The sequence below is a fragment of the Emydura macquarii genome, unplaced genomic scaffold (genome assembly GCF_026122565.2).
Source record: "Emydura macquarii macquarii isolate MOO-44397 ecotype Brisbane River unplaced genomic scaffold, CSIRO-AGI_Emac_v2 contig_2824, whole genome shotgun sequence".
Lineage (NCBI taxonomy): Eukaryota > Metazoa > Chordata > Testudines > Chelidae > Emydura > Emydura macquarii.
The window spans coordinates 16997-38721 of record NW_027132961.1 but is presented as its reverse complement, the minus strand read 5'-3'; the positions used below and the strand labels follow the sequence as shown (position 1 = coordinate 38721).

The window sequence follows — 21725 nt, the reverse complement described above, 5'->3', positions numbered from 1 at the left end:
TAGAAATATCATCAAAAGGGAAGAAAGCATTATTTTCCTTCTCCCCCTGGTATACCTCTACTTCAAAGAATGTTAGTGTAAAATTTATAGGTTTTAAGGTGGGGAGTCATGGGATTAGAGGGAAGGTTCTCTCATGATCATTAACTCATTATAACACAAGAAACACAGTCTAGGAATAAATGGTTAGATTTCACAACAGCGAGAGGTAAATATTGGTGTCCTCTGAGGATCTGTATTGGGACCAGTGCTGTCCAACATAGTCATAAATGTTCTGGAAAAAGGAATAAGCAGTGAGGTGGCAAAGTTCACAGATGATACAAAATTACTCAAGATAGATAAGTTCAAAGCAGACTGCGAAGAGCTATAAAGAGATCTCACAAAACTAGGTGACAGGGCAACAAAATAACAAATGAAATTCAATATTGATCAAACAAAGTAACGCATATTAGAAAACACAATCCCAACTTTACATATAAACATTATGGGGTCTAAATCAGTTGTTACTGCTCAAGAAAGAGGTCCTGGAGTCATCGTGAATAGTTCTCTGAAAACATTCTCTCAATATGTAGTCGTGGTCAAAAGTGCTAACAGAATGTTAGAAACCATAAGGAAAAGGATAGATAATAAAACTGAAAACAGAACAATACCGCTATATAAACCAATGGTTTGAATACTGAGTGTAGTATTGGTCTCACCAACTTAAAAAAGATATATTAGAATTGGGAAAGTTTTTTAAAAAAAGGGCAACTCAAATGATTAGGGGTATGGAATAGCTTCTCTGTGAGGAGAGATTAAAAAGACTGGAATAGTTCAGCTTCGGAAAGAGATGACTGAGGGTGTATATCATAGAGCTCTATAAAATCATGAATGGTGTGGAGAAAGTGAATAAGGAAATGTTATTTATCCTTCACATTGCACAAGGAATAGGGATCACTGGATGATTTTAATACTCATCAGTTATAAAATAAAAGAAAGCACACAGTTCTTCACTCAAAGCAGAGTCAACCTGTAAATTCATTGCCAGAGGATGTTGCGAAGGCCAAAAGTATAACAGGGTTAAAAAAAGAATTAGATAAGTTCATGGAGGATAGCTCCATTACTGGCCAAGATGGTCAGGGATGCGGTCAGGTGTGTCCCTAAACCTCTGACTGCCAGAAGCAGAGACAGGATGACAGGGGATGGATCACTTGATAATTGTTCTGTGCTGTTCATTCCCTCTGAAGTATCTGGTACAGAAGACAGGATACTGGGCTAGATGGACCATAGGTCTGACACAGTATGCTTGTTCTTATGTTTTTTGAAAATCCCACTTACACACTCTAGTTCCTCTCCTTATGTTTACTATATGAGCTTTGTTTTCCACTAGTGGGAACTTGGGTGATGCCATGCATCTTCAAGGAACAAGGCCATACTGGTAAAAAAGATGGCCAATAAAACAAGTGGGAGAAAGAGGAAGTTGATAGTAATGAATATAAATCAGAAGCTAGGAATGCTGACTTTGGCTGTTGTCTTCCTAAAGTGGCTGTGCTATGTCAGTGACCTATTCAATGTCCCGGAGAGGTAAACCAAGTTGGGCTGGGCTGCAGGCATTGGCTGTTTAAGAAAATATTTGACTTGTGGCTTGCATTTGCGTTCTGCAGATGAAATATGCTAGGAGCCATCTTGGAAAAGCTCGGCTGAAGACATCGACTATGCACATTGCTACCGGGACTTTACATGCAAGTCTCTGTCCTTGGCTGCCAGTATTTAGTAACAGAGCACTGCCCCATATTCATCATGAAGAGGCCTCCATCGTGTTCTTGGCCAAGATCCATGAGAAGAGTGACTTGCCTCTGCACTCAGACCTCTTCAACCATTCGCCAATTCACCTGTCATCTAATTGTCCTTAATGGTCACTTAGGCCACCATCAGACATGATGGTAGAATCTGTTTGGTATAACAAGTGGTAAGTGATGATAGTCGTTAATCACCTTCTCTTCATCAAACCCATCATATGCCCACCATAGAACGTGATGGTAGAATCTGTTTGGTATAACAAGTGGTAAGTGATGACAGTCATTAATCACCTTCTCTTCATCAAACCCATCATATGCCCATCTTGTTTTGACCAGTCAAGGCACCTGTGGTCTTCCCTGCATCAGTTACAGCAGGACACGGCAATCGTGCAGCCAATCTCTTCAAAGGGGGTTTCTCTAATAACCCATGCTGTAGATGCGGTCAACTTCAGACTGCATATCCTTGATGAGTGCCCGCTCACTTACTTCAGTGGTGTGCTACTGGCTCTTCACTTGGCCGATGATGATCCTATCAAATGGACATGTGCTGATGATGTGAAGATAGGAATTTTAGAAAACTGATACGGGAAGCCAAGAGGCTCAAAAAGAAATCTATAGACATTCAACTTAAGGAAAATAAGTAGTTTTTTGTTATAGTATATAGAATATAAACAACATTAAGATATATATATTACATAGTAATTAATATTAGATATATTACACAAAGAATCCTGACAATGATATTGATCCAGTACTAAACAGAAATGGTAGAATTATCAGTAATAATGAGAAATACAGAAATGTTCAATACATATTTGTAGTCTGCATTTGGGAAAAAAACAGATGATGTAATCATATGATGATAATAACAATACTATTTCCTTTCCCCTTGTATCTCAGTAGGATATTAAACAGCAGCCACAATAGTCAAACATATTCAAATCAACAGGTCCGGAGAATTTATATCCAAGAGTTTTAAAAGAGCTGGCTTAGGGATCAGTGGATTACTAATAATGATTTTCAATAAACCTTGGCACCTCTGAGAAGTTACAGAAGCTAATGTTGGGCCAATATTTAAAAATAGGAAATAGGATGACCTGGGTAATTATGGATCTGTGAGTTGACATCAATCCCAGGCTAGATAACAGAGCAGCTGATAGAGGACTCGATGAATAAAGGACTTAGGGGGTAAGACATTTTGGCTTGGTACCTTCTGACATTACAAATTTAAAAAAACCCTAGATTGATATAAAATCAACATTAAAGAGACAAGGTGGGTGAGGTAACATCTTTTATTGGATCTGCCTCTGTTGGTCATGGTGACAAGCTTTCAAGCTTACACAGAGCTAAGACCTGAAGAAGAGCTCTGTGAAAGTTCAAAATATTGTCTCTCTCACCAGCAGAACTTGGTCCAATAAAATATGTTTGTCTCTTTAGTTTTCTGGGACTGACACAGCTAGAGCAGCATGCATAAAATCAACATGGATTAACAGCTCCCTAACTGATAGGTCTCAAAATGTAATTACAAATGAAGAATCATCATCTGGCTGGTGTGTTTCCAGTGTAGTCCTGCAGGGATTGGTTGTTGGCCCTATGCTATTTAACGTTTTCACAAAATATTTAGATTAAAGCATAAAATCACAATGTTAAAGATGATGCAAAGATTGGGGAAGTGGTAAATAATGAAGAGACAAGGTCACTGATGTACCGAAATATGGGTTGCATGGTAAACTGGATGTAAACAAATAATAATAATAATAATAATAATATGTGTTTACATGTGGTAAATGTAGATGTATACCTCTAGTAATAAAGACTGTCGGCCATACTTACAGGGGGGGACAATATCCTGGGAAGCTGTGACTCAGAAAAAGGTTTGGGGGCTGTGGAAGAAAACTGGCTGAACATGAGCTCCTAGTGAAATACTGTGGTTAAAAGGTCTAATGCAATCCTTGGTGAATAAACAGGGGAATCTCAAGAAGTAGCAGAGAGGTTATTTTATCTCTGTATTTGTCACTGCTGGAATCCTGTGTCCAGTTCTGGGGTTCGCAGCTCAAGAAGAATGTTGATAAACTGGAACTGCTTCAGAGATGAGCCCCAGGAATGATTAAAAGATCAGAAAACATGCCTTATAGTGATAGACCCAAGGAGCTGGATCTATTTAGTGTAATACAGAGAAGGTCAAGGGGTGACTTGATCCAAAACTCTAACTTCCCAGCTGGGGGCTAAATATTTATAAGGGACTCTTCGATCTGGCAGAGAATGTTCTAACATGATCCAGTGGCTGGAAATTGAAGCTAGACAAATTCAGACTGGAAAGAAGGTGTTATTTTTTACAATGAGAGTAATTCATTATTGAAACAATTTACCAAGAGTTGCGGTGGGTTCTCCATCAGTGGCAATTTTTAAATCGAGATTGGATTCTTTTTTCCAAAATATGGGATCGAGGAATTATTTGGGGGATGTTGATCGGACTCTGTTATAGGGGAGAATAGACTAGAGCATCTCGATCTTTCAGTCTAGTCTTGGAATCTATGAATCTTTTCATTTACAAAGCTCTGTTAGAGGTGTGTTCTCTAAAGCTGCTTGTCTCTAAATGGTGACTAGATCAGGTACTAGTGGATTGTGCTCAAGAATATCCAGCATAAATCCTTACTTTCCTCATACCACTAACACCAACAGTGCTGGCTTTTTCTGTGAGTGCTTTGTGTCCAGCAAGTGGGAGGGGCTAAAATGATGGTGCTTTTCGTTATTTCACAGATGGGGAAAATGAGGTTGGGGGAGGGGCATAAGTAAGACCCTGAAGTTCACAAAGTGTAGGAAGCATTTGGGAAAGGCAGGGTTCGTGTGCTGGTTTCTGGTCTGCTAATATTGGTGCTTTAGCCAGGAGGTGAGGCTGACTTAGGGTATGTCTTCATTGACGGTGGCAAATTTGCCGCTATCATTTGCCGCTGTCAGATCGATCTATTCGGATCGATTGAGTGGACGGTGAAGACCCGTTCAATCGATCCGGAAGTCAACTTGTTAAAACCCTGCCCTCAAGTGGCGCAGCACAGTGAAGATGCTGTGCACAATGGAAGCTAAGAAGTCAGCAAAAGTTACGAAAGCTACTCTGCGTAGCTTGCATAACTCCCGTCCACTGCCGCTCAATTTCAAGGTACGTGTAGACCAGGTTTTGCAGAATGTGTTATACCTTCTAGGGATGTCTGTGAAATTCTGTTCTGATCAAATATCTGCAGGGTGATGGGAAGTAGTGGTTGGAGTAAACAATTCCCCTTGTGTGATCAATTTGAGCTGCAGTTCAGTAATACGCTAGGTGGGTATAAAGCCAGTTGGATAAGAACGGAAAGACATAATAACTGATGCAGATAGCTACAGACTTTGTCAGAGTCTTTTGGTTTTGAAGTGGCAGATTCCTATTTATACTAACAACACTTCCCACTTCTCCAATGGTGTAACGGGTCCTTAAAGTGGAAGTGATTTAGACAGATCACCCACACTTTAAGTCCCTGGGACACTCTTGCAGTGACATAGTGAGATCTTCATGAAAACAAGAATCAAGTGAGAAATCTTCCTATAACTGATACATAGCTAGTTTGGGGAAAGGCAAGATTTACCATCTGACAATAAACCATTTTTCAGGATCCAAGGCTATTGTGTGTCCTCTGGAGAGAAAAAGATTGCAAATGAAGGGACTTTATATTGAGACTCACCATTGGCAGAGCTGGTAAGTTAGATCTACTGGCCAGATACAGCTGGGGCTGGAACTGAAAGTAACTGTAGAGTGAAATAACTTTGCCTTATTTGAAAATCCCTCCTGCCATTGCAAAGGTTTGCCTTTCTGAGAAGTCCCCAACCTGTACCGGTAGAATGGGTAAGGCTTACCCCTTTTGTTTAATATACTGTAACGTCTAGGAGGAACAAAAGGAAATAGTATTGATTTGCTTTGTACAATTAATAGAGCCAACTGGATTTTTTAATCATCAAATGTGTGGACAAAAATAAAAATATTTTAATTTTCCTCAAAAATGTAAATGTGTTGGGGATTGTCATCCAAAAACAACATTTTCTGATTAACTAAAAATGTGCATTTTTAAATCAAAACATTTCTTTGACAGCATTAGTAGCCTTGTGGGTGGGGGGAGGAAGGAGAAGATGTCATGTATCTTGATGTAAGTAAGGCTTTTGACACAGTTCATCATGACATTCTCATAAGCAAACTACATAAATGTGGTGTAGATGAAATTATAATAAGTTGGGTAAACAACTGGTTGAAAGACTATACCCTAAGATTAGTTATCAATGGTGCTTTGTCAAACAGGAGGACATATATAGTGGGCTCCTGCAGGGGTCAGTCCCGGGTCCAGTAGCATTCAATATTTTCATTAATGACTTGGATAATGGAGTACAGAGCATTCCTATAAAATTTGCAGATGACACCCAGCTGGGAAGGTTAGCAAGCCCTTTGGAGGACAAGGATTAACATTCAAAATGACTGTGACAAACGAGAGCATTGGTCCAGACTCAGCAAGATGAAATTCAAGAAAGACAAGTGCAAACCCCTAACGTAGGAAGCAATAACCAACTGCACAACTACAAAATTGGGGATAACTGCCTTGGTGGTAATACTGCTGAAAGGGAGCTGGGATTTACAGTGGATCTCAAATTGAATCTGAGTCAAGAATGAGATGCAGGGAGTAAAAGGCTAATATTAGTCTGGGGTATATAAACAGGAGTGCGGTATGTTAGATACAGCAGGTCATTGTCCCACTGTGCTTGTCAATGGTGAGACTCCAGCTGGAGTACTGTGTCCAGTTCTGGGTGCCGGGCTTTAGGGTAGATGTGGACAAATAGGAGAGAGTCCAGAGGACAGCAACAAAAATGATAAAAGGTTTAGAAAACTTGACCTATGAAGAAAGGTTAAAAAAACCTGGGCATGTTTAGTCTTGAGATAAGAAAACTGAGGGGGGACATCCTAACGTTCTTCAAATACGTTAAGGGCTGCCATAAAGAGGAGAGTGATCAATTGTTCTGAATGTCCCCTGAAGGTCTGAGAAGTAAGGTGCTTAATTTGTTGCAAGGGAGATCTAGGTTAGATATTAGGAAAAGCGTTCTAATTCTAAGGGCAGTTAAATGCTGGGATAGATTTCCGAAGGAGATGGTGGCATCCCCATAACTGGGTTTTCAAAACGTCTTGGACAGACAGCTGTCAGGGCTGGTCTAGGTGTATGTGTCCCTGCCATATCACAGGGGATGGACTTGCTGACTTATTGTGGTCCTCCCTGGCCCTATATTGCTATGATTCAGTAACTAGGAACTGAATTTTCCTGTTTATGAAAAAAAAACATTGTTTCATGAAAGTCGTTATTGTGCTAAAGTCTCCATTTCATCATCAGAAACTGTTTAAATGGAAATGATCCAAGGATCTCTAATAAATTAACCTCTTGAATTCCTGGTTCAATAATTTAGCTGAGGCAACTAGAGAAGAATAGGTATGTCAGCAGCAGCAGCAGGCTTGTGGGTGTGTGTTCTTTAAGAGTGCTGTCCAGCTCTGCACAGATAGCGGTTTAGCAGACTTTGATAGTAGGACCTCATGTTGTTTAGTTCTCAGGCCTGGCACATCGTTGTAATGTTGTTCCGGCTGCCCAGTGCTTTTCTCCTTGGTTATTTCCTTCCTCTTGTTGCTAATATCTTGGCCACAACATCCTTTTTCATTGTTTTATCAACACATCTTCTCTTGTACTAGATTGGGATCTATCTGTTCTAGCTAAAATACATTGACATAAATAGCTAATGCCTAATACGCCAGCAACATCTTTGCCAAGAAGGTCAGAGCAATGGTTCCTCTAGCCCAGTATCCCGTCTTTTGACAGTGGCCGGGTCCAAGAGCTTCAGAGGGAATGGACAGAAAAATACAATTTCAAATGATCCATCCCCTGTTGTCCCATCCCAGCCTCTAGCAGGTGGAGGTTTTGGGATTTATCTATGTGAGATCTGGGTAGAGGGCACAGAAGAGGCCATCTGAACTCTTTTGTTCTATGCCAAGTTGTCTCTCTGATTTGGACAGATCATTTCAAATCCTTGACTCAGTTGCCCCTCTTGTACAATAGGAGTAGTGATACTTGCCTAATGTGCCTTAAATCCGGCCTCTAGTGCACAGGTGTGCCGTGTGGCTGAATAGCCATTCTCTACACATTGCAGGTGTAAAGAACTACACAAGTGCTAAGTATTATTATCTGTATGAGAATTAATTGAAATTAAACTGCAGAGAATAGACGCATATGGGAGTTATCCACCCAACTTCCATTGAATGTTACTGACAGCTGGTACCTGACGCCCTTAGACCCCTTTGAAAAAAACGAGCTACAATGGTGATTATCCATTTATTCTTCATGCCATAAACTGACGTCTTTCTCAGTTCAGAGACCAACGGCCTTTGTAGAACGTGGAAAAAGTACATTCAACAGTGGGTGGGTAATAGGTGTTGGAGGCCCAGTACAATTTTAGTTGCTTGACCTCTGTCGTATAGGCCTTGCATAGCTTCAGTTGCTTGTTTGGCTATTCTGACCCCTGTAGCATGACATCTTCCAGTTGGCAGAGATGAATCGGACTACTGAATAACCTTGCAAATGTCTCCGTTTCTGCATACCATGGCACATAACAAGACGAAATACACAACATGTATGCTTTCAGCTGCACATAGATAACGGTGATGGGAACAACAAATTATCCTTCAACGTCTGGGGTACACTGTTTGATTGCCAAGGGGCATATTTTTACACCGCCCCTCCTATCACCAGATGTTGTTTTGATAACCCCAATTATCATGGTGAGAATGGAATGTAGTTAAGGGTGGAAACCCAATGTAGTAATTAGCATATATGATAATGAGTAGAGAAGTAAATAGGTGAAAGTTGTTTATAGAAGGGTATAAGTAGTCACCATTTAGACAGAGGGGGGTGTTCCATCAACACCTGACCCCGCGGGAGGTGCTGCCGGTTGGACCAGAGGATCCATTGACTCTTTGGCGGGGCCCTGAAGAAAGCCGTTCCTGTGTACAGTCTTCTGAGTGACTGCTTAGCTCTCCAGGCTTAGTGAGTATGAGATATTGTAGTTAATTTTAGGTTTTGTATTCAACTAGTGTATCTACAGAAAACCTTGCACATTAAACATTATTGATCTGCAAATCAGCCATCCCGGGTCTCATTGGTATTCACATTGATCACTAAGTGTCCAGTATCCATAATAGGTTGTTAATTATTTGGCATTGGACAGTTCTTGGAACACTAGTCTGCTTGGAATTTGGAGAGGGCAATATTTCTAAACATAAGCGAGGGATCCGAGGCTGATCAGCTTGGATTAGCCCTAAAGAACTAATAGGACATATAGAGCTGGCGTATTGCAGCACCTTTTGAGACTTAGGACTTTAACTCATTTGTAAATGTATTTTTATCTGCTTTAACCTTGTGAATAATGCACTTATTGCTTTTTCCTAGTTAATACATCTATAGTTAGTTTATTATAGTACTGGTTAAAAGTGTTGTGACAGATCTAAGGTACATATGACCTGTAGTAAATTACTGGTCTTTGGGACTGAGAGTTACCTGACTATTTTTGTGATTTTTGGTGGAAGGGACCATCTATCACAAATGCAGGGTTGTTAGGCTGCAAGATAGACCGGAGTGCTCAAGAGAACCGTCTGTGATTCCATGTTCAGGCAGTTATATAGAGTTTGAGGAGTTCACACTTGATGCTTGGTTGGTGACATCGACGTATAAAAAACACAACCAATTTGAGGTTTCTGCCCTGGTTGGTAACAATCTGCCCTGAGATTGGCACTCAGATTAGTGAGCCATTACAGACAGCGGGTCACGTACATCCCAAAAGAGTGCCCTAACCACCAGGCTAGAGAATTTATTGTTTTTTCAGATTTTCATTTTGATTAGAAATTCCATGCTGGAGTGGAGAAACCAACCTGATGAAATTTTCCCGATATGTTTCCATGAAATATTTCAGTTTTAACAAAATGGAACTTTTCAATTGGAAACAGTTTGTTTAAAATTTTGTTTTTTTGACCGAAGTAGCCTATGTCCCAAGAAGGTCAGAAGAGTGTAAGGGAGACAGGACTAGAAATCTGGTCAACTTTCAATGGGATTTGTGCAAAAAAATCCTGAGTAGAAAGCAAAATTATTGTCAAGGTGAGGCATGAAGAGAGTGCGACAAATGCTGAGGCTTTCTCAGGGGTGGGTGAAGTGGTGTTGATGGGCTAGATCACCAAGACAGGAAAGATACCATAGGGTCAGCTACCCCAGTGCATCCTCATGGGCCTTAGAAGAATGATGAGTGGAGATCCCATCTCTACTGTGGAGGTGGAAAGATGCATAAGGCAGGACAGTGTTGAGTAGCACCCATTTTCCCTTCTTTTCTCGTAGCTTTAGTATGGGGTCTGCACTTCCCACATCCAAATGTGCGTTCAGCATCCTTAAATGCCTTATGACCTCTTGTGTCTTGATAGATGGATGTCATGGCTGGGACAGAAATAAAAAACCAAACCAGCGTGCAGGAATTCATTCTCCTGGGCTTTCCTGGCACTTGGTATTTCCGGATGTCCCTTACTGTGGTGTTTACTGTGATGTACATCCTGATGACTGTAGGCAACGTGTCCATCATAGCCCTAGTGAGGATCCACCCGCATCTGCACACTCCCATGTACTTTTTCCTCTGCAATCTCCCCTTCCTGGAGATCTGGTACACCACAGCATGTGTACAGCGATTGGTGTCATGCTGGGAACGAGCCAAACCATCTCTTTCACCTTCTGCCTCCTGCAATTGTTTGTTCTCCTCTCCTTGGGTTCCACAGAATGTTTTCTCCTGGCTGTCATGGACTATGACCGCTACCTGGCCATATGCCACCCATTGCGCTACAGCTCCCTCTTGAACGGCACTTTCTCTGCTCAGCTGACCTTTCTCGCGTGGCTATGTGGGCTCCTGGCTATCTCTGTGCTGGCAGCTCTAATATCCAGGTTGTATTTCTGTGGCCCTAACATCATCAATCATTTCCTTTGTGACATTGATTCATGGACAGCTCTTTCCTGCACTGACATGCACCTCGTTGAGCTGGCAACGTTCATTGTCTCAATTCTTGTTGTTGTGGTCTCATGAGTGATAACGCTGGTCTCCTATATTTACATCATCTCCACCATCTTGAGAATCCCATCTGCTCAAGGCCGGCAAAAGGCCTTTTCCACTTGCTCTGCCCATCTCACCATCGTGACTATCTGGTATGGCTCCATCGTTTTTATCTATGTCAAGCCTTCTGCTCAGAACTCATTGGATTTGAACAAAACAATCAACATCTTTAACACCATTGTAACTCCACTATTAAACCCTTTCATTTACACTTTAAGAAACAAAGAGGTGAAAGAAGCCTTGGGAAAGGCATTGAGTAGGATATTAAATGGTTTTCAAACACCCTGTATTTAGTAGAATTGTAATCAAAAGGACCAAAGTTTTAAATAAATGTCTGAAGGTCATTGATATAGTTGAGTATGAGACAAAAGGATTGGCAGTGATTTTCAAGGATAGCCTTTTCTCTTGCAATGATATTTGGACACCTACATCCTACCCTAAACCCTAATGTAACATATCCTTATCATGTGCCATTGTGTCTTTGTTTTACAGCTTTCCTCATTTACTATCACAAACTGCTATTCACTCACAGGTTATCTCAATGGGAGGAGGCAATTTGTTTTATGCTGAAGATTCCAAGGTCTTAGCTTTGACTGTCACTTAGCAGGATTTCTGTGTATGAGCCCATTGTTCCCAACCCCCTTTGGATGTTGGATCTAAATTCACGATTTTCCGTTTTTGCCATTTTCAAAGCTGCCTGTGGGAATTAATTGCTGAAAATTTATTGAATTTCAATAGAATTTAGGTTTCTAACTTCCTTAGCTCTTTTGAAATTACCTCTTCCATACTTGGGCTCCCCTACTTGTGTTTACTATATAAACTTTGTTTTCCAGTAGTGGGATCTTGCATGATGTCATGGAACTTCAAGAAAGAAGGCCATACTAATTAAGAAAACTGACCTGGTTTACAAGGGAAGTGAAGGCAGCTATAAAAAATGACAAGTGAAAGAAAGGGGAAGTTGATAGAAATGAATATAAATCAAAAGTTAGGGATTTTAGAAAATTGATAAGGGAAGAAAAGGGACACAATGAAAAATCTATGGCCAGCAGAGTTAAGGACAATAATAGATTCTTTGTTGTGTGTTTGTTTAAATATATTAGAAACAGAAAAGATCCTGACAACAGTATTGTCTCTTTCTAGATAGAAATGATATAATTATCATAAATAATGCCGAAAATGTAGAAATGTTCAATAAATATTTCTGTTCTGTGTTTGGGGAAAAACAGATTATATAGTCTTATCATATGGTGATGATAACACTCTTTCTATTTCAGGAGAATGCTAAATGGCAGATCCTGATAACTTGCATCAAAGGGTTTTAAAAGAGCTGGCTGAGGACTCATAATATTGATTTTCAGTAAGTCTCAGGGCCCTGGGTGGTCTCTAGAAGACTGGAAGAAAGCTCCTGTTGTGTCAAATTTAAAAAGGGTAAGCGGGACATACTGGGTAACTATAGACCAATCAACATGACTGATCTCAGGCAAGACGATGAAGCGGTTGATATGGGACTTAATTAATAACGACTTAAAGGAGGGTCATGTAATTAATGCTAATTAGCATGGTTTTATGGCAAATAGATCCTGTCAAACTAATTTCAATTTTGTGTGTGTGTGTATGATGACATTCTGTGTTTGGTTAACAAAGGTAATATTGTCAATGTAATAGATTTTTCTAAATGTTTGACTTCGTACTGCAAGACACTTTGATTAAAATAAAGTAGAATAATGTAACCTTAACATTGCTCACAAATGGACTGAAAATTGGCTAACTGAGAGGTATAAAAGTGTAACTGTAAATGGGGAATTGTGTGTTTCTTGTGAGGTCCTCACAGCAATCACTTCTTACCCTTACTTTATTTAACGTTTTTATTAGTGACTTGGTAGAAAACAGAAAATCATCACTTGTAAAGTATGCAGATGACTGAAAAGTCGGGAGACTGGTCAACAAAAAAAATGTGCTGAGAAAGCTGTCAACAGACTGGAGTGGGAATAGTTCAGACAGATATTTGTAAAATTCGGTTTTGGAAATCAGTTTTCTAAGAGCACATTAGTCCTGAATACTCAACATGCAGCATATGATTTGGGTAATGGTCATCAATCTCCACCTTTTAATTAGTTAAGTGGACAGGAACGGGTTGCCTCTTATTCTCCCCCCCCCCCCTGCTTTGGCACTTGAGCCATTTGAAATAAATGTGAAAAATAGCCCCTTGGTAAAGGAGATCAAAGCTTCTTCTAGCATACAATACAAAATAGCTTTGTATGCTGTGTGACGGGGCCAGCCCTGACGGCTATAGGAGGGTGCTGGAAGGCATATATATCAGCCCCAGGCTTAGCAAAACTTTGTTCCCTGGGTGATCCAGCTGCGGCCACTCCAGGGCAATTAGGCCAATCAGGCCAGCTGGGGCCAATCAAGGAACTTGCCCCAGCAGTTAAAAGCCTCCCAGTCAGGCAGATGGGGGCAGCTGAGAGGGAGTTGAGTAGAGCTGCTACGAGATGTGGAGTCAGTAGAGGAGAGGAGTGGAGTGGAGCAGAGCGGAGCGGAGCAGAGCTGCTGCAAGGTGTGGAGACCGGAGGAGAGCCTGAAGGAGAGCCACAAGCCGGGGGGGGGCTACAGACAAGCGACCCAGGGAAGGTAGTAGCCCCTTGGACTAAGCTGTTTGAGGCTACTCCTCGCAGGGTCCCTGGGTCGGGGCCCGGGATAGAGGGCGGAACCGGGCCGCCCGCTCCCACCCAGCCACACCACCAGTATAGCCGAAAGGAGCGCAGACCCATGGGGCAAAACAGGCCCACCTTGCCACAGCTGCCAATGTCTTCTTATAATTGGAACATACCAGAGGGGTAGCCGTGTTAGTCTGTACACTTCAAAGAGAAACTGCTGAGTTTGAACTCATCTGCAAACTTGACACAATCAAACTGGGTCTGAATAGGGACTTGGAATGGTTATCTCAGTACAAGAAGTAATTGCCTCTGATCAAACATTCTCACCTCCTACTCAATGGTTGTGATTAGGCCTCAAGTACTCTACTGAATGGACCTGATTTCATCCACCTCCCCCATTGTTGTTACTTCCCTTGGATATGTTTATATATGCCTATGTGTTTTCTATTCCTTATATCTGACGAAGTGGGTTAAAGCCCACGAAAGCTTATGCCTGCAGAAATTAAATTTGCTAGTCTTTAAAGTACTACAGAACTGTTGGATTGTTTTGTTGTTGTTGTTATAATTGGAAGATTCAGAAGCCTTGTTAATTGTTAAAACTGACTGTGGTGTTCGGTATTTTTATCTTGGTGGCGGAATGGAGCACACTGGCAAAAGGATATCAAAAGGCTTATTTATTACATGAAATAGAATAAGAAAGGCAGAAGCGGGAGTCCTTTACCATACAGGAACTGCAGCTCCGGCACAAGTCTTAGGGTGGAAAGTACAATGAAAGTACAATTAACCACAAGGATATAAAGTAGCAACTTATAGGCACAGGACTTATTATTATCATAAGCTGAGCAACCGCAGCAGCAGCTGCAGTTAGTGAACAGAGAAGTGAACCTTAAGCAAGGAAGAGACCTGCCAAGAGGATACCTACAGCAATATACTTCTGGGGGCCCATCGATGTAAGAGAGCTAGCCTTATCTAAACGTGTGGAGGGACGCTTACCACTTGCAAGAATGATGGAGACCCATACTTCGTTCTGATAAGCAGGTGGCGTACGGGAACCGCCTGCCCGAGGCATCCGCTAGCGCCTCCACGGATCCACGGAGAGTCTCCGCTTGGAGAGGCTCTCGGGGGTTGATATACCCTTTCCCCCCCTCACCTTGCAGCAAGCATTACCCAGTAATACATGACGTATATCTCAATCCCAGTAGGGCTTGGCCTTAACACTTAGTTGCTATTAGTCTATTGGTAGTTAGCTAGGGACCTTCTGGAATAAGGTGATGTTAGTTCTTTATTTCAAAGAGAACTCAGCCATAGTCTTTCTTCTCCTTTATTATTACTAAAATAGGAACTTTTTAGCTTATCAAGCATTAGCAAATATCTGTGGTCGTCTCAGAATGCTCCAGACCCCAAGGCACTTCCTCCTCTGGCCTAAGGTCAGGCAGAGGGCAGCGTCTGGGTTCTGCTCCTGAGAGGTCTTAACTCTTGCTTTTCTGGCTTAGCATTGCTTTTAGGGCCTTGCTCTTGTCAAACTATACTGATTTTGCGTTACAAAGTCTTGCGCGCCCTAACAATCATCTCATTAACGATTGCAGCATAATGTGTGTTAATTTCTGATGTTTATTTGTATTGAAGACTCACCAAGTGTCAATCCCGCTGTGCTAGGTGCTGTACGCACCCATGACAAAAAGATGGTGTCTTTCATTAAAGAGCTTATAATGTACGTATAAGGGGAGAGAAAACAGATGGATATGAGAGACCGGAGGTATAACAACTGTGAGGTGACCATAATAAGCAGTGATCTGAATACACCAGCTGCTTACCCCCTGTTGAGTGTTTTGCAGAGGTATGCACAAGAGGGCAGAGTTAAGGGTACCTGTTCATGTTATATTCACTAAGTATATTCTATGATTCTATGATTTTAAGGGTAAGACTGAGCCAGAATCAAGAATTTGGGATACAAAATATCACCCAAGACCAGAAAGCATGGCAACATGTACCTGATCGATCAATTAAACATTTGAAACCAAATGCTCCAAAGAAAGGAATGAAAGAGACTATTGCAATCAGTCCAGGACGTATGGTTACCTTAGAAATGCTTCCCAAACCTGTGGGAAATGTTTTGATGGACTCATTCCGTCATTTGATAAATGTTTTAAGTAGCAATGTGGTAAACATTGTCTAGAGTTGGAAAAGCGAAATGGGAGTAAAACCCTCACCCTCACCTGATTTAAAATTTGAAGGGTAGGAGGTAATTTTGAATTGGAAATATACTAAGAAACAGGGAAAATGAATAGAAACTACATGAAAGGGAACTAAATGGTCTGCCTGGACTAATGAAACGGCATTGACTACATATAATATTCTCTTATGTATGTTTGATAGTTATAGAGCAGGAGTTTGTACCACCACTCGTGCTCTCAAGCTTCCTGATAACTGTGTTTGGTGGAAATATATTAAATTAATAGTCCAATCCTCAAAGGGAACTGATCTCCTGGAAATCATAGATTTAGGCTCTAACCCAGAACTAATCCACAACCCTAAAAGACAGGTTAAAGGAATTAGAGGGGAAGATGTCACCTTCCAATATAAATTAGCCGTAGTAGTGGTACTACCATCCAGTGGCTGGAAAAAAAAAATTGGCCTTTGCATTATGACTCAAAAGGGGGAGGATGTAAAGCTTACATCTCCTCACCAACAAATTAAATTTCCCTTATACATGGAGTGTCTTATGGGACTTGGAAAGATAGAGCCAAATGTGAAAACTCAATAACAGGGGGTAAATTAACCCTATACCAAATCAAAAATAGGATGAGGGACAGTACGAAGTAAGTATTATAGCAACCTTCCAAACTAAATCAGGAAACAAAAGGTACATATTGAATGTAATTTTTGAATTAAAAGGTCAAGATCCAGTTATCGATTATGATTCGATGCAGGATGATATAACTTGTCCAGTGGGAGACCCAGGACCCGCTAGTGGTCTTAGCACAATACCCATATCAATGGTACTGGTAAAATCAAGTTCAATTTATGCATATACCAGTAGTGTTGAATCTATCCAATTGGTCACTGGGGGAATTTAATTATTGCAAGCATATAAAAGTGGCTTCCTTTTTCTCAGTGCTCCTTTTGGACAAAATTGCAGCTTACCAACAGCAAATGCAAGACATTACTCTGTTGGGAATGGGTGACAAATTCCATACCCTTAGACGGAAACGCAGTTTAAATCCTCTTGGAATTATGGGATCTTTAACAGGTTTATTTGGCTCAGGAATGTCAATCTGGAATCCAATGGATTTTTGGAAAATTTGTAAACACATAAATTATGTGTTACAGGGAGAAGCTAATCACGTAACCAACCCAATGATACAGGGAGTAAAAGGACTAGCTCAGGAGGAGCGATTCACTATTTATAATGTGCATGACATAGCCCAGTTGTTTAATGAAACCCAGCTTAAAATTAACCAATTAATTGCAGTAAACAATGATCTACAAAAGGACCAACATTTAGGAAAGGAAATTATCTGCTCTGCATATGGAACATATGTTATAGATACTATCGCAGATACATTACAAGCTCTAAAATTGAGGAAAGTTCCAGACATAATCAAAGATAAACAATTACTAAGTTGGTATTGTCCTAAATGTTTTCAGGGGCTCGAAGGAGAGCAATCCGCCTGTTTGGATCTTTGCCAGCAATTGTCATTGGGAACAGTAAGACGTATGGGATCTGTGACACCGCACCCCAACTAGGACAGTTGTTCCTTTTCAAAACATTGTACAATGGCACAATCCTTGTATGTCTCATTCACTATTTCTTTACCGGTGTTTGATCCAGACAAGGATGTGTACAAGCAATTGGCAGCCGTCCAGTCCATAGGTCACCTGGAAGATGACATCTACAGAGAATGTGTTAATGTGCCTCCCGTGGTAATCTTCCACACTCCAACTCAGACCTGGAAAGTTCCACAGATGGCCTGTTGCTCTGAAAAAGGGCTTCAGTACATTTGTAGGTGTGATGTGTTTGAGACAGATACTGTCATGTGTGGATTACAGGGAGAATTACAGAACGAATTGTCCTCATTATGCCTGGTGAGGTTTACGACGTGGAAAACTCCAATGGAGAGGGTGTCCTATGCTGGAAATGGCCAATTTTGCGTGGTAACCAACCAAAAGAGGTACCACTATGGTTCTTTGAAGTGTCAGGTCACAGACCCAAATTTTTGTTTTACTCCAAAGCAGCCAGTGTTAATTGGAAATCAAGCAATCTCTCCTATTCCCACCTTTGAAAACATTACTACCATTATGTCTGATCCAGATTACCAAGATTTAACTAACCAAAGTACACCAACCTTCCTTGTCTATATTCCCCCATTAGGGTTATCATTGAAATCATTAGTGTCTCTTAAAGAGACCCACCTCATACAGATTACCAACGACATGGACAAGGCCAAACAAGCTCTTACTCAATTAATGGATGGAACCAAAGAAGTCCCCTTAGTAGAAGTCCCCACAGTAGAAGTCGGATTACAGGAATGCATTATGGCACAGGGAATTGCAATAGTAATTATTTTTGTCTTATTAGGATGCATGCAATGTAAGATTAATAAGTACAAGCCAAAACTCAGACACAATCAGGAACAAAATTCTAATCGGGAAGAATATGTCTCCATGATGGTCAGGTACCAGAATACAGAAGACCATCACTATGATACTCTTCCTCCACCACAAGCTGTAGGAAGAGATGAGGAAATTATTCCCTTAAACAACTAACCATACAGATCCATACTTATGTGATGGGGTTTATTATGCAACCACCCCATCAAAGGGGGGATTTGTAGCCCATAGAACTAGCCTGCTTGCTTGCACTATATAGAGATATATCTTTTCTTATAGATTTAAGTATGATTGTGTGATTATAATAGAGTTATAAATTTTTATATATTTTTACTATAATGCAAGGTACCTACAGGCCACATCCTGTATGACAGCTACGTAATTATTATTATACATATATTCGGGAATTAGTGTTAAAAGTGTTAACCGTATAACAAAAACAAGACATATATGGTCATGTTTGTCCTAAATGAGTTAGCAGTTAGCAGACGTACTTGTGACCTTTGGCCTAGACAAGTGTTGAAAGTAATGATGTCAGGCCCAAACTAGTACACCAGAAAACCCACATAGGTGAAGTCACGGAATAAGTGATAATGTCATGGATATCCTTAATATTCATGAACCTGCCGGCCTATAGAGTATGTGTACCCCAATAATGTGGGGTGGAAAATCCAAATATGGACTTAGAAGTAGGACCCATATTCTTGGGGTATAAGAAGGGAAAGATCGTGCTATTTGGTGCGATCGTCATCTACTCTTGCTTGAAGTTTCTTTAGTTTGTGTTACGATTTTCTTTCTTCATTTTATAGTCTTATTTGTAGTCTTAGTTTATAGCTCTTAGCTCTCTAGCAGTGCTTACTCCACCCCTCCGCTCAAGAGGTGAGGAATCAAACATCTCTCTCAACCAGGGAAGGGCGTGAGTATTAATCCAAAGCATATCATAGAAATATATATATTATATGAGTCTTTAAATTTGAGATTGTATTATCCATTATCCATTTGCTTGTTCATTTCTCTATATCAGTTATTTGTCTATCATTTTATGTTATCTTAATAAAACTTATAAAATTATACAAATTTGGTTACCACTAAGAAACTTCCTGTTGTACACCCCAGGGTCCCTATATAAATTCTTCTGGAGCCTGATTCAGGGACAAGAACCTTCTAATCCAAGTGATTGGCAAACCTATAACCCTATTAAATAACTAATACACTGAAAATCAGGCTACAGTGTGTGTGTCTGAGAGAAAGATTGGATTCAGGAAGGTGCTGGCTTCTTGTGTGTTATGGTATCAGCTGTGTCTGTGGAATTGTCTTTTGTGTGTAATGACTTCAGTTTCTTTGCAAGGCCATGTATTTGGATCTAGCTTAGGCATGCAGAGAAAGTGTTTGCCCACAGGTCAGTTTCCGCAGGGCTTTTTTCATCTCTTTGTTCCTCAGCGTGTATATAAAGGGGCTCAGCAGAGGGGTGATGGCAGTATAGAATGTGGCTACGACCCCGTTGGATGTGTGGCTCGAAGAGGGATGCAGGTATATAAAGATTGGGGGTGCATAGTACAGCAGCACCACAGTGAGGTGGGCGCTGCAGGTGGAGAACACCCGCTGCCTCCCCTGGGCTGTGCAGATCTTTAGGATGGTGCAGACTATATAGGCGTAGGAGACACAGATCAGCAAGAAGCAGATGGCCGCCACTTCCCCAGTGTTGATCAGAATGAGGGCTCGGTTGGTGGATGTGTCGGCGCAGGCCAGCTTCAGCACGGCAGGGATGTCATAGAAGAAGTACTCCACCCGGTTGGGGTCGCAGGACAGCAGGCGGAAGGTTAGGGTGGCGTGGATCGCGGCATATAGTGAGCCGGTGAGTCACGTGCCAGCTGTCAGTCCCACGCAGGCCCTTCTGCTCATCACCACGCTGTAGCACAGAGGGCGGCAGATGGCCAGGAAGCGGTCATAAGCCATCGCCGTGTAGAGGAAGCACTCGGTGCTGGCAAGGATATGGAAAGTGTAGAGCTGCACCGCGCACCCGCCGAAGGAAATGGCATTGGGGCCGGGCCCCACCCAGCCAGCCAGGATCTCGGGCACAGTGACGGAGGAGAGGCAGGTGTCGAGGAAGGAGAGATGGCCCAGGAAGAAGTATATGGGCAGGGTGTGGAGCCGGAGGTCGGAGAGCACGGTCAGCAGGAGGAGGATGTTGCCCAGCAGGGTGAGCAGGTAGATGAGGAGGAAGAGGAGGAAGAAGAGCGAGGGAAGCTCCGTGGTGAATGGGAGTCCCCCCAGGATGAACACCATCACCAGTGTTTGGTTTCCTGGCTCCATCTGCTTCCCCCCGCCCGGTGTGGAACAGCAATAGCCAGCGCAGTGTGAATCAGAGCAGAAGGGCCACAATCATTCGTGGTGTGACACCCCCCCGCCACACACACACAGAGTTCAAGGCAGTAACATGCCTCTGTAACCCAGCATCGGCCCTTCTACTCTAGCATCCCATTATCTCCTCATCCCAGCCAATCGATTAGTCATCCCCTCTGGTATCTATCGACACCCCATTACTGGTGCATCTGAGCACCTCGTACTTTAAATGTACTGATCCTCACAGCGCCCCTCTGAGGGAGGCACTTGGCATCCTCACTGTCACAGCCCGTGATCTCGGGCACAGAAAAGCTCAGGGACAAACAGCAGGCCTGTGCCTGGGCAGGAGATGTGCATTCAGGTTTCTCAAATCCAGGATTGATGCCTTAAGCACTGAACTGTCCTACCTCTCATTTTGTCTCCTCTCACATCAGCTGTGAAAAATGTCCTGCTGGTGTAGATAGATGCATAGATTACCAGTCTGACCTCTCCTGACAAACCAAAATAGACCACTGAGTAGATTATCTATCCATCTATCCATCCCCATACAAGCCCACCTTGCTGTGTCTTGCACATTATCTGTCTATCCTGGTTCTTTTACTGTCACCCATCCCCAGCCCGCTGCATTCAGGAGAGGAGTGGTGGAGATGTGCAGAGTGTACAAACAAAGCCACTGAGCAACGCTGGAAGCTGACTCCGTTGGCCGCTGTGTCTCTTGTATGATTTTAGCTCAGATTTAGCTGTGCCCATGCAGAGAGACAGCGGCCAGAGCAGATGCACAGGTGACAGACACAATGAAATCAGGGATGTGAGCGGGAGAATTAAATAAAGTAGGAAGGGTGATAACCCCTCCTGTGCAGGGAATGAGCTGACCCGCCCCCGCAAGTGGGAGATGTTGGGGAGATACAAGCCACTGGAGGTAGGTGAACTCTGAACCGTCCACTGTAGGGTGTCTTGTACTGTGCTATGAAGCAGCTGGTACCAGCCGCTGTCCAAGACCAGAGCCTGGGCTAGATGGACCTTGGGTCAATCTGGTCTGGCAGTCCCTGTGTACCTAAAGCAAAGCGCATTCTCCGGCTCAGACACACTCACCTCTCCCACAGAACCAGGATAAGGAACAGCCTCTTCATTGTCTCTGCTGTGGTAAGTG

The 21725-nt window shown here is 42.0% G+C and overlaps 2 pseudogenes; one reads left to right on the top strand and one right to left on the bottom strand.

Annotated features, from left to right (window-relative positions):
- Positions 1 to 10299: 10299 nt before the first annotated feature.
- LOC137166251 (olfactory receptor 6F1-like) lies at positions 10300 to 11258 on the top strand (annotated as a pseudogene).
- An 8342-nt stretch (positions 11259 to 19600) lies between these two features.
- On the bottom strand, positions 19601 to 20545 carry LOC137166250 (olfactory receptor 10S1-like; annotated as a pseudogene).
- Between the last annotated feature and the right edge of the window lie 1180 nt (positions 20546 to 21725).